The sequence below is a fragment of the Mus caroli genome, unplaced genomic scaffold (assembly GCF_978045245.1).
Source record: "Mus caroli unplaced genomic scaffold, Mus_caroli_1 scaffold_6, whole genome shotgun sequence".
Classification (NCBI taxonomy): Eukaryota; Metazoa; Chordata; class Mammalia; order Rodentia; family Muridae; genus Mus; species Mus caroli.
Genome location: NW_028227261.1, coordinates 9375276 through 9388737, shown reverse-complemented (window position 1 = coordinate 9388737; position 13462 = coordinate 9375276). Strand labels below are relative to the sequence as shown.

The following is a 13462-nucleotide window of genomic DNA, read 5'->3' as shown; positions in this document are numbered from 1 at the left end:
TCCCTGTCACCTGACCTAAATGACACACAGCAAAAGAAAATTAAGGCGCTAGAGCTAAAGCAATTTGACAATGTTAATAAAATTTCCCTACCACAAATCACTAACGCAATACCAATTCTCATGACTAATGAATTATGAAACAAACTCAAGAGGCAAAAGTCAAAATATAATCTGAACACCATTCAATGTGGACAAATGACATAAAGAGGGAACAAGCACAGGAATTCAAAGAAGGCAGAAACAAATTTAATGAAATTCCAGAGAATTCCTACAAGTGGGTAAGAGAATAATCATACATATGCAGGATGTGAACATCTTATCCAGAGATATAAAAATCTAAGGAATGCTCACTCTGAAATTAAACAAGAAATGAACTCTGTAAGCCTGGTGGTAACTCAGTGGCCAATATATGAAGATACAGCATTCAGACAAAAAAAAAAAAAAAAAAGTCAGCCTGTTAATGAAAGGTCTTTCATGATAGCTGTGAGGGGGCTCAGTCAGGCAGATTTATGTGACCTAAAAGACATTCTGGTCTCTATATCAAGACACATGAAAGTCAGGACTAGAGTGTGGGACCCTGTTTTACAAACAAACAAACAAACAAACAAACAGAAAACCCATACAAGAAATTAGAGCTTTGTTTTCTATATTGATGTCAAAATCTGTTTAAAAAGTACAAGGATATTAGAAGACTGATTATATAGGTATGAATGAATAAATCTCCTATTGGATAATACTTTTAAAGTTGGATCCTCAGTGGGTCATAATGTTTTGAGGAATTTAGTTGTTGGAATATCACTGAATTAAGTATGACACTGGGGGTTGGCTATGAGAATAAAGAATAGATCCAAGCCATCTTAATTCTCTCTTCCTCTTTAATGACTGGGGTTGGGGATGTGATCTTTCACCTTTCTACTTCAACAACATGGCTATGTTCTATCTGTCCTGCCTGCCATGTTTGATGGTTATCCTTTGGAAGCAATATACCAAGTAGTCTTTTTTCTTCTATTTTCTTGAACATGGTGCTTTATGAAAGCAGGCGACCAAAACCAATTACAGTAAAACATATTCTGATTGGATTTAACTGATATTCTGATTTGACTTTCAGAGAGAGAATTCATGTCATATTCTGAAACCTAATCAAGAACAGGAAGTATGTTAGGTCATGGGAACTATGAGGCCATTTTAAGAAATGGTATCATCTAAAATTATCATAGTCATATTGGGTTGTCTTCTCCCAGTAAAAGGTAGATGACTTAATAGGCTCAGACTCACAGCATACATTTAGACATTGTAATGTATATATTTGAGGTCTAGATGCAGGAATATAACTTTATGAATACTTTTTTGAAAATAAGAACAATCCCAGTGTTACATCTAGTTTACAGATAGTAAAATGTAAACTGTGCTTCCAAATTCTACAACTGTCAGTTTTGCCCAGATAGGAACCCTGTATCTCTCTTGTCTGAAGTTGGGTGTCAACAGCTAGTCTAAGATGCTCAGTTTGGATTGTAAGACCTATATACAATGGAGCATCCATTCTAGAAGAAAGAGAGTTAGAACACCAAATACAAGAATGACTTAAAAGAAATACGTTTCTTTCTATTGTAGCAGTTAGGAAGTTTAAAGTCAATGTATACAAACAAGACATAGAATGAAATACCTTGTGATATGATTTTATAAGAATATTTATATGGCTGGGCGTGGTGGCGCACACCTTTAGTCCCAACACTCAGAAGGCATAGGCAGGCGGATTTCTTAATTCCATGGCCGGCCTGGTCTACAAAGTGAGTTCCAGTACAGCCAAGGCTATACAGTGAAACCCTGCCTCGAAAAAAAAAAGAATATTTACATGAAGAAGAGTTAAATGATTATTTAATGAAGAATTAATTTGAGAATATTTAATGATATAAATAAAAAGTTAGCATTAGGTAGCATTAATTTAATGTAATGTTTTTGACCATGACAAAATCAATACAGATAATAATTTCATAAACTACACAGCTGTTTTCCTTCAGAATGGTTAGACATACGTGTATAACTAAATGACATATGGGGAAAAAAAAGATAAAGTAGAATTATTTTAATAATGGAAATGACCATATTAAGATGTATAAGAATCATACTAACACTTCATTAATTATGGATAATTATTACCCATGAATCTATTACTGGAACAACTGAAAATATGAAACTTTTGACTTCAGCAATATTCTTTTCTTTATTATTTGAGCTCATTGATCTAACATGATTATAGATTACACAAAAAAGAATCATCTAAGGTGCTCTGACTTCATCCCTATTCTTTTCTTAATTATTTCAGCTCATTCATCTAACATGAATGAATGAGGACATCCTACGTATTTTAGGCAAATGGATGGAACTATACATTATCATCCTGAGTGAGGTAATTTAGATCCAAAAGGACATGCATAGACTCACTAATATATATAGTATATACTCACTAATAAGTGGATATCAGTCCTAAAAATGTCCAGAATACCCAAGATACAGCCCACAGAAAACTCAAAAAGGTCAACAAGATGAAGGGCCAAAGTGAGGAGGGAGGGAGAGAGTGACATGGGAGAGAAAGGTGACAGGGTTGGGGGAAATTATAATCTGATATTGGGTGGGGGAAGAGGACTGAAGCCCTGAGGGCCAGCAGAAAGAATGGAAACAGGCAACCTTGGAAAGTAGGAGGTTGGGGGACCCTCCAGAATGTACTAGAGACCTGGGAGGTAAGATACTCTAGAAACCCAAAAGGAGGGATTAAATGCCCTACAGTGGCAGGAAAGAACTTTTGGAGCCCTCCTCGGGCAGAGAGACAGGGCATTGAGTGAGGGATGGGGTTGCTATCCCACAGTCAAAATTCTGACCCATAATTGTTTCTGTCTGAAAGAATTACAGTGATGGAAATGGAGAAGAGCCTGAGGAAAAGAAGGTCCAATAACAGGCCCAAAGTAGGATCCCAAAGTTGCCAAACAGTTCCAAAGTTGCCTGTTTCCATTCTTTCTGCTGGCCCTTAGGGCTTCAGTCCTCTTTCCCCACCCAGTATCAGATTATAATTCCCCCCAAACTTGTCACCTTTCAAGGGGAAGCCCCTAGGCCTAACATTATACCTGAGGCTATGGAGCAATCACAAAGAACCTGGAGTAAATGATTGTAATGATTTATAATTCCTAAGGAATTAAGGACTGTCTTCTGAAACACCAAAGAGCAGTTGGATACAGATGTTTGCACTCAACAAATGGACAGAAACTCCTGGCCCCCGTGGTTGAGTTAGGGGAAAGCTGGAAGAAGCTGAGGAAGAAGGGCCCCCCTGTAGGAGGACCAGCATTCTCAATTAACCTGTACCCCCAAGATCTCTCAGACACTCGATCATCAACCAGGAAGCATGCACCTGCTGATAAGAGGCCCCTAGCACATATGCAGTGGAAGAATGCTGGGTCTGGGTTCAATCAGGGAGCATGCACCCAACCCCTGTAGAGATTGGAGGCTCCAGGACGTTTAGAGGTCTGGTCAGGTGGGGAGGAGGAGGGGACATCCTTATGGAGACAGAGAGGTGGGCAGGAAGTGTGGGAGGTGGAAGAGTCAGAGGATGGACCGGGAGGGGAATAAAATCACAAGTGTGGATAAAATGAAATGAAGGAAGGAAGGAAGGAAGAAAGAATGAAAGAATGAGAAAGAGAGAGAGAGAAAGAAAGAAGAGAAGGAAGAAAGAAAAAGAGAAGAGTAATAATAAAATAATCTCTATGTCCAGAAAGTGCATCTAAGCAACATATATAGGAGCTGTCATGTTTAAAAACAAAACAAAACAAACAAACAATAACAAATGTCCTATTTTTCTTTTCTAGGAGTAAAGGTTCTAAGGTTTTAAAATGCTGACTCATAGAATAATCAACAGAGAACCTGGAGTAAATGATTGTAATGATTTATAATTCCTAAGGAAGTAATTCCTTAGGTCAGTCCTATTTGGTATCATAAAGATAAAGATGGGAACTTTTATTCAGGCCATCCTGATTTATTCAGGCTGGCCGCTTCTGCCAATATGATTCTTTTGAAGAAACCTAAGTCTGTGATTAGTGAGGCTACCCCAGCTGTAGCTTGTTAGTAAGATGGATTGTGAAAAATGGGAAGAAAATGAGATATTCAGAATTAAGTCTATGGGAAAGAATAAGAAGAAGTAGGGCTCCATGGTGTTCCTAAACAGATGAGCAACAGTGGACCTTGAGATGGCAGGTGTATGTTTTCCTATCATTTGGAGATACTTCTAGATGGTCAGGAGTAGACGTATTTCGTATTTGGGAATAAAAAAAAATAAGCAAGAAATATTACACAGTTTAGATTGAGAGTGCATGTGTTGTTGAATGAGATTATTAGAGTAGTAAATAAAAGGTTATGAGAGCCTTAAGTCAACATGAAAGTTCAGTCTGGCAGCAAAACCACAGGCAGGCGCCGAGGGGTGATTTAATTTCCTAGTAAGCTATATTTGTGTTAGGTTTAAAGAGGAACTAAGATGTGTGATTTGCCAAAGGAAATTGTTTCTTCTTGATTGTGTATATAATCTGAACCCTGAAGTAAAGATTTTGCAGCAGCAGCAGCAGCTTCAGCACTGAGTGCCTGTCTGTCTGTCACACCGATCGTATTCACAACCTGGTTCCGGTCACCTTGGGTTCCTGACCACTTAGGTGGAATTCCTACTGTGCTGTCTGAGGCAGGCCAGGAAGCAGGAGTGGGTGGGTTGGGGAGCAGGATGAAGGGTGAGGGTATAGTGGATTTTCATGGGGGAAACTAGGAAAGGGGATAGCATTTGAAATGTAAGTGAAGAAAATATCTAATAAAAAAAAGAAGAGAAAGAGTTGAGAAGGAACAAGAAAGGGGGAGCTTATTCAACAGCAAATTTCAGAGGCTGAAAACACTCTAGGTCTAGATAAGATTGTAGGGAGGGAGATGAGAGGCTTCCAGGACTAGGCCTAGCTTAACAGGCAAAGGCAGTAATCCTCCCAGACAACAATTGCATTATGAGAATAAAAGGTACTTTTATAGCTCTGTGGTAAAAATTAGACATTGCTCAGTATAAAACCTCTCAAGAATGTAAGAAAAGCAGAAACATACCTCAGAAAAATAAAGATCTACAGACACAAAAATAAAGCAAACAGTACAGAAAAGGTCAACAGTGAGTTTCCATTCTAATAAGGCCTAACTCTACACCGAGCACGACTGAGAACACAATTGAAGGACATGAAAACATTTAGAGTGGAGAGAATATGTGATTCAGAAAGCAAGTGCAGCTTTTGAAAAAAAAAAAAAAAACAAACAAAAACCCCTCAGATCACACAGTTCACTCTGCCATCAAATATCTTGGACTGCCTGGTAGTATCATTCATAGTGTCTGGGGCAGGAGACAGAGTTATCAAAGGCCATATGCAGATTTGCATCCTGTGTGCTACAATCTCAATCTGCCAGGCAAGGCATGGCCACTAGTATCATAGCGGCAAGACTATCTGTGGATAACAAAAGGCTTTCCTGTTCAAGCTGAGGCCCGCTCCTCAGGAAAAATTGCTTAGACTAAACTGAGAATCTGGCTAAAATTCAATAAGGAAGGTCACAGGCCCTGTGAGGGAAACTACCACTGTCATTTGCTACCTGTATAAACCTGAGCCTTGTCACACATATATCCTGAGGCTGCATTCAGTATGGGTAAAAGAAACTATTGTCAATGGGCAACAGTTATTTCAGAGACTCAATACTAATCAAAAATTGCAATCAACTCATTGGTGACTATACTGCCTCTAACAGGAAATCGATATTATCACATTTAATATTATTCAAAGCGAAATTTTCTAGAATCATTATTGAAATAGAATCTGCCTAAACCAAGTTCATGTCCTCTTTATACTGACAGTGGAGAACTGTTAGTATTCTGTCTAAACTCCACCCTCACATTTATCTGGCAACAGTCAGGTAGACCTGGCCCGCTGCAAAAGGGGCTGCTTGCACCTTGTTTGCTCTCTTGATCTCTTGCTTCTCTCTTGCCCTCTTGGGCTCTTCCATCCCACCTCCCTTCCCCATTCCCTTCACCCTCTCTCCACATGTTCATGGCTGGCCTCTACTTCTTTACTTTCTCCCTTTCTCTGTATTTCTCTGCCTCTACTACCCTCTTAACTCCCCTCCCCATGCCCTGAATAAACTCTGTTCTATACTATATCATCATGTGGCTGGTCCCTCAGGGGAAAGGGATGTCTAGGCATAGGCCCATTGAGACACCCCCTTCCCCCATAACTCACACACACCCATAGAACCTATTCTTTCTCTCCTTATCTTTTTATAAACATATCATGTGGTACCAGGACTGGGATTTAGACACTCTGTAGGTTTGCATCTAGATCTACACTCCCTAGCCCTGTCCTGGGAAACCCCATCCCCCATTGGTCAGAGTAAATGACCTCATGGACCTACCAAAGAGTTCTTGAGCTTGGAGCTAACCCTGTGCTATCATGATCCTCATTCTATGACTTATTCCCTTGCGTGAGACTTTCCTCTTAACTTCTGAGACACTTACTTTCCTTTGGCTGAAAATTCCAAGTCAGGCCTGGACAACTTATCTCAGTGGCTCAGGAGCACTGGCTCCAAGCATTAATCCCCAGTCCCCATGTGTCTCACCCATGGGTCTGTCTTTTGCTGACTGCCAGTGACCCAGAGCATAGACTTTCCCCTCCCCCTCCCTTATTTGGGGCCTGCTGCAGCCACTCTTCAGCTGGTTCTCCTGAAAGCAGGTCTGGAAAGCCCCTTGCATCCTTCCAGAGACCCTGCCTGAGACTTGCTTTCCCACATGCTCTCTCCCACACAGGTCTTGGCTGCCTGCACCTGTGCATGTGAGAAAGCCCCTCCCTCCCTCTTTCTCTCATACCCTCTCTGCCTAGGATATATAAAGTGAAGGCTAGTGACTCCACAAGAATAGCATGCATGTTGCTAGGATACAAAACATGCTACTTCAGGTGTTCCACTTTCCATTCCCACTACAGGTGTGTGCCAGCCAGTCCCTCACTCTACAGACAAGCCATTCCCACGGTTTGCCTGGCAGCACAATTCAATCTCAACCCACTGCTGTCAGCTCTTATTCTGTTCCTAGACACGTGTTTCGTTACTAATACAAAAGGTACTTTTCTCTCCTTACACAGCCTGTCAAAGTGACTTAAGAGTCTCCTTCCCAGCCTGTCTTGGAAGATGATGATTTTTCCTACTGCCATTAAATTCTATTTGGTTATAACCAATTGATAGAGCCCTCAATCATGTCAGAAGCCTGCTAATCATTAAGTTTATGACAGAATTCCCAAGGCCTCTAACAGTTTCTCCCACAAGGTCACAGAAGTTGGTGACACAGCTACAAGATACTGCACGGATATGATAATCACTGAAAAACACAGTGGACAAAACTGGATACCCTGAGTCAAATGACTTACATTGTCTAAATCAAGAAAAGCCATTTCTCATGTGACATGTATCCATTACACAGAGAAGAAAAGCCCTGTGTCTTCTGTGCTTGAAAGACAGACTGCCCAAGTTGCCATGGAGACCACAGGTAACTATTGGCTAGTGGACTCTGTCAGTTTTTAAACAATATATGACTGCTAGAGTATTATTTATTCTTCCCCAGACTTCTGACTACATTGACAGCTAAGATAACTATACCTTGACAGCTAGAAAAAGCTTTCACAGATGTCATCTGTTACTACCTTACCTTCCTCTTCTTGATAAGTCACTGTCCTAATATTATTCTTGTTCTAACTCTAATGAAACATTCCACTATATGACCCAACTTTTTCATCACAAATTATTGTTTCTTCTGCCCCCAAAAATGCTCATTTTAAAGACAGTCCGTGTTTTTTTTTTAAATATTTTTTTATTACTTATTTTCCTCAATTACATTTGCAATGATATCCCAAAAGTCCTCCATACGCTCCCCGCCCACTCCCCTACCCACCCATTCCAACTTTTTGGCCCTGGCGTTCCCCTGTACTGGGGCATATAAAGTTTGCATGTCCAATGGGCCTCTCTTTCCAGTGATGGCTGACTAGGCCATCTTTTGATACATATGCAAGAGTCAAGAGCTCCGGGGTACTGGTTAGTTCATAATGTTGTTGCACCTACAGGGTTGCAGATCTCTTTAGCTCCTTGGATATTTTCTCTAGCATCTCCATTGGGGGCCCTGTGATCCATCCAATAGCTGACTGTGAGCATCCACTTATGTGTTTGCTAGGCCCCTGTATAGTCTCACAAGAGACAGCTATATCAGGGTCCTTTCAACAAAATCTTGCTAGTGTATGCAATGGTGACAGCATTTGGAGGCTGATTATGGGATGGATCCCTGGATATGGCAGTCTCTAGATGGTCCATCCCTTTGTATCAGCTCGAAACTTTGTCTCTGTAACTCCTTCCATGGGTGATTGTTCCCAATTCTAAGAAGGGGCAAAGTGTCCACACTTTGGTCTTCATTCTTCTTCAGTTTCATGTGTTTTGGAAATTGTATCTTATATCTTGGGTATACTAAGTTTCTGGGTTTATATCCACTTATCTGTGAGTACATATCATTTCAGCTCTTTTGTGATTGTGTTACCTCACTCAGGATGATGCCCTCCAGGTCCAACTATTTGCCTAGGAATTTCATAAATTCATTCCTTTTAATAGCTGAGTAGTACTCCATTGTGTAAATGTACCACATTTTCTGTATCCATTCCTCTGTTGAGGGGCATCTGGGTTCTTTCCAGCTTCTGGCTATTATAAATAAGGCTGTTATGAACTTAGTGGTGCATGTGTCCTTCTTACCGGTTGGGACATCTTCTGGATATATGCCTAGGAGAGGTATTGTGGGATCCTCCAGTAGTACCATGTCCAATTTTCTGAGGATCTGCCAGACTGATTTCCAGATCCTCAGAAAATTGGTGGTTGTACAAGCTTGCAATCCCACCAACAATGGAGGAGTGTTCCTCTTTCTCCACATCCTCGCCAGCATCTGCTGTCACCTGAATTTTTGATCTTAGACATTCTGACTGGTGTGAGATGGAATCTCAGGATTGTTTTGATTTGCATTTCTCTGATGATTAAGGATGCTGAACATTTTTTCAGGTGCTTCTCAGCCATTCAGTATTCCTCAGGTGAGAATTCTTTGTTTAGCTCTGAGGCCCATTTTTTAATGGGGTTATTTGATTTTCTGGAATCCACCTTCTTGAGTTCTTTATATATATTGGATATTAGTCCCCTATCTGATTTAGGATAGGTAAAGATACTTTCCCAATCTGTTGGTGGCCTTTTTGTTTTATTGACAGTGTCTTTTGCCTTGCAGAAGCTTTGCAGTTTCATGAGGTCCCATTTATCAATTCTTGATCTTACAGCACAAGCCATTGCCGTTTTATTCAGGAATTTTTCCCCTGTGCCCATATGTGCCCATATGTTTCCCCCCTTTCTCCTCTCTAAGTTTCACTGTCTCTGGTTTTATGTGAAGTTCCTTGATCCACTTAGATTTGACCTTAATACAAGGAGATAGGAATGGATCAATTCACATTCTTCTACATGATAACCACCAGTTGTGCCAGCACCATTTGTTGAAAATGCTGTCTTTCTTCCACTGGATGGTTTTAGCTCCCTTGTCGAAGATCAAGTGACCATAGGTGTGTGGGTTCATTTCTGGGTCTTCAATTCTATTCCATTGGTCTACTTGTCTGTCACTATACCAGTACCATGCAGTTTTTATCACAATTGCTCTGTATTAAAGCTTTAGGTCAGGCATGGTGATTCCACCAGAGGTTCTTTTATCCTTGAGAAGAGTTTTTGCTATCCTAGGTTTTTTGTTATTCCAGAAGAATTTGCAGATTACTCTTTCTAATTCGGTGAAGAATTGAGTTGGAATTTTGATGGGGATTGCATTGAATCTGTAGATTGCTTTGGCAAGATAGCCATTTTTACAATGTTGATCCTGCCAATCCATGAGCATGGGAAATCTTTCCATCTTCTGAGATCTTCTTTAATTTCTTTCTTCAGAGACTTGAAGTTCTTATCATAGAGATCTTTCACGTCCTTAGTTAGAGTCACGCCAAGATATTTTATATTATTTGTGACTATTGAGAAGGGTGTTGTTTCCCTAATTTTTTTCTCAGCCTGTTTATTCTTTGTGTGGAGAAAGGCCATTGACTTTTTTGAGTTAATTTTATATCCAGCTACTTCACCGAAACTGTTTATCAGGTTTAGGAGTTCTCTGGTGTAATTTTTAGGGTCACTTATATATACTATCATATCATCTGCAAAAAGTGATATTTTGACTTCTTCTTCTCCAATTTGTATCACCTTGATCTCCTTTTGTTGTTGAATTGCTTTGGCTAGGACTTCAAGTATAACGTTGAATATGTAGGGACAAAGTGGGCAGCCATGTCTAGTCCCTGATTTTAGTGGGATTGCTTCTAGCTTCTCAACATTTACTTTGATTTTGGCTACTGGTTTGCTGTAGATTGCTTTTATCATGTTTAGGTATGGGCCTTGAAATCCTGATCTTTCCAAGACTTTTATCATGAATGGGTATTAGATAGTGTCGAATGCTTTTTCTGCGTCTAGGGAGATGATCATGTAGTTTTTGTCTTTGAGTTTGTTTATATAATGGATTATGTTGATGGATTTCCGTATATTAAACCATCCCTGCATCCCTGGAATAAAACCTACTTGGTCAGGATGGATGATTGTTTTGATGTGTTCTTTATTCAGTTAGCGAGAATTTTATTGAGTATTTTTGCATGGATATTCATAAAGGAAATTGGTCTTAAGTTCTCTATCTTTGTTGGATCTTTATGTGGTTTAGGTATCAGAGTAATTGTGGCTTCATAGAATGAGTTGGGTAGAGTACCTTCTACTTCTATTTTGTGGAATAGTTTGTGCAGAACTGGAATTAGATCTTCTTTGAAGGTCTGATAGAACTCTGCATTAAACCCATCTGGTCCTGGGCTTTTTTTGGTTGGGAGACTATTAATGACTGCTTCTATTCCTTTAGGGGATATGGGCCTGTTTAGATCGTTAACTTGATCCTGATTTAACTTTGGTACCTGGTATCTGTCTAGAAATTCGTCCATTTTGTCCAGGCTTTCCAGTTTTGTTGAGTATAGCCTTTTGTAGAAGGATCTGATGGTGTTTTGGATTACTTCAGGATCTGTTGTTATGTCTCCCTTTTCATTTCTGATTTTGTTAATTAGGATGCTGTCCCTGTGCCCTCTAGTGAGTCTAGCTAAGGGTTTATCTATCCTGTTGATTTTCTCAAAGAACTATTCTTAGTTCTTCTTGATTCCACTTGGTTGATTTCGCCCCTGAGCTTGATTTTTTCCTGCCGTCTACTCCTCTTGGGTGAATTTTCTTCCTTTTTTTCTAGTTTTATGTGTGTTGTCAAGCTCCTAGTGTGTGCTCTCTCTAGTTTCTTTTTGGAGGCACTCAGAGCTATGAGTTTCCCTCTTAGAAATGCTTTCATTGTGTCCCATAGGTTTGGGTATGTTGTGGTTTCATTTTCATTAAACTCTAAAAAGTCTTTAATTTCTTTCTTTATTACTTCCTTGACCAAGTTATCATTGAAAAGAGTGTTGTTAAGTTTCTACCTGAATGTTGGCTTTCCATTATTTATGTTGTTATTGAAGATCAGCCTTAGTCCATGGTGGTCTGATAGGATGCACGGGTCAATTTCAATATTTTTGTATCTATTGAGGCCTGTTTTGTGACCGATTATATGGTCAATTTTGGAGAAAGTCCCGTGAGGTGCTGATAGGATAAAATGTTCTGTAGATATCTGTTAAGTCCATATGTTTCATCACTTCTGTTAGTTTCACTGTGTCCCTGTTTAGTTTCTGTTTCCACGATCTGTCCATGGATGAAAGTGGTGTGTTGAAGTCTCCCACTATTATTGTGTGAGGTACAATGTGTGCTTTGAGCTTTACTAAAGTGGCTTTAATGAATGTGGCTGCCCTTGCATTTGGAGTGTAGATATTCAGAATTGAGAGATCCTCTTGGAGGATTTTACCTTTGATGAGTATGAAGTGTCCCTCGTTGTCTTTTTTGATAACTTTGGGTTGGAAGTCAATTTTATTTGATATTAGAATGGCTACTCCAAGCCGGGCGTGGTGGCGCACGCCTTTAATCCCAGCACTTGGGAGGCAGAGGCAGGCGGATTTCTGAGTTCGAGGCCAGCCTGGTCTACAAAGTGAGTGCCAGGACAGCCAGGGCTACACAGAGAAACCCTGTCTCGAAAAACCAAAAAAAAAAAAAAAAAAAAAAAAAAGAATGGCTACTCCAGCTTGTTTCTTCAGACCATTTGCTTGGAAAATTGTTTTCCAGCCTTTCACTCTGAGGTAGTGTCTGTCTTTTTCCCTGAGATGGGTTTCCTATAAGCAGCAGAATGTTGGGTCCTGTTTGTGTAGCCAGTCTGTTAGTCTATGTCTTTTTTTGGGGAATTGAGTCCATTGATATTAAGAGATATTAAGGAAAAGTAATGGTTGCTTCCTTTTATTTTTATTGTTAAGAGTTGGCATTCTGTTCTTGTGGCTGTCTTCTTTTTGGTTTGTTGAGGGATTACTTTCTTGCTTTTTCTAGGGTGTGATTTCTGTCCTTGTATTGGTTTTTTTTTTCTGTTATTATCCTTTGAAGGGCTGGATTCGTGAAAAGATAATGTGTGAATTTGGTATTGTCGTGGAATACTTTGGTTTCTCCATCTATGGTAATTGAGAGTTTGGCTGGGTATAGTAGCCTGGGATGGCATTTGTGTTCTCTTAGTGTCTGTATAACATCTGTCGAGGCTCTTCTGGCTTTCATACTCTCTGGTGAAAAGTCTGGTGTAATTCTGATAGGCCTGCCTTTATATGTTACTTGACATTTCTCCCTTACTGCTTTTAATATTCTCTCTTTATTTAGTGCATTTGTTGTTCTTATTATTATGTGTCGGGAGGAATTTCTTTTCTGGTCCAGTCTATTTGGAGTTCTGTAGGCTTCTTGTATGTTCATGGGCATGTCATTCTTTAGGTTTGGGAAGCTTTCTTCTATAATTTTGTTGAAGATATTTACTGTCCCTTTAAGTTGAAAATCTTCATTCTCATCTACTATTATCCATAGGTTTGGTCTTCTCATTGTGTCCTGGATTTCCTAGATGTTTTGAGTTAGGATCTTTTCGTGTTTTGTATTTTCTTTGATTGTTGTGCCGATGTTCTCTATGGAATCTTCTGCACCTGAGATTCTCTCTTCCATCTCTTGTATTCTGTTGCTGATGCTCGTATCTATGGTTCCACATTTCTTTCCTAGGGTTTCTATCTCCAGCGTTGCCTCACTTTGGGTTTTTTTATTTTATCTACTTCCCGATTTAGGTCTTGGATGGTTTTATTCAATTCCATCACCTGTTCGGTCCTGTTTTCCTGCAATTCTTTAAGGGATTTTTGTGTTTCCTCTT

The 13462-nt window shown here is 39.8% G+C and overlaps 1 protein-coding gene across 1 annotated transcript in view; it reads right to left on the bottom strand.

Moving 5' to 3' along the window:
- Window positions 1-13462, bottom strand: part of LOC147004076 (uncharacterized) — a 103260-nt gene that overhangs the window by 26047 nt on the left and 63751 nt on the right.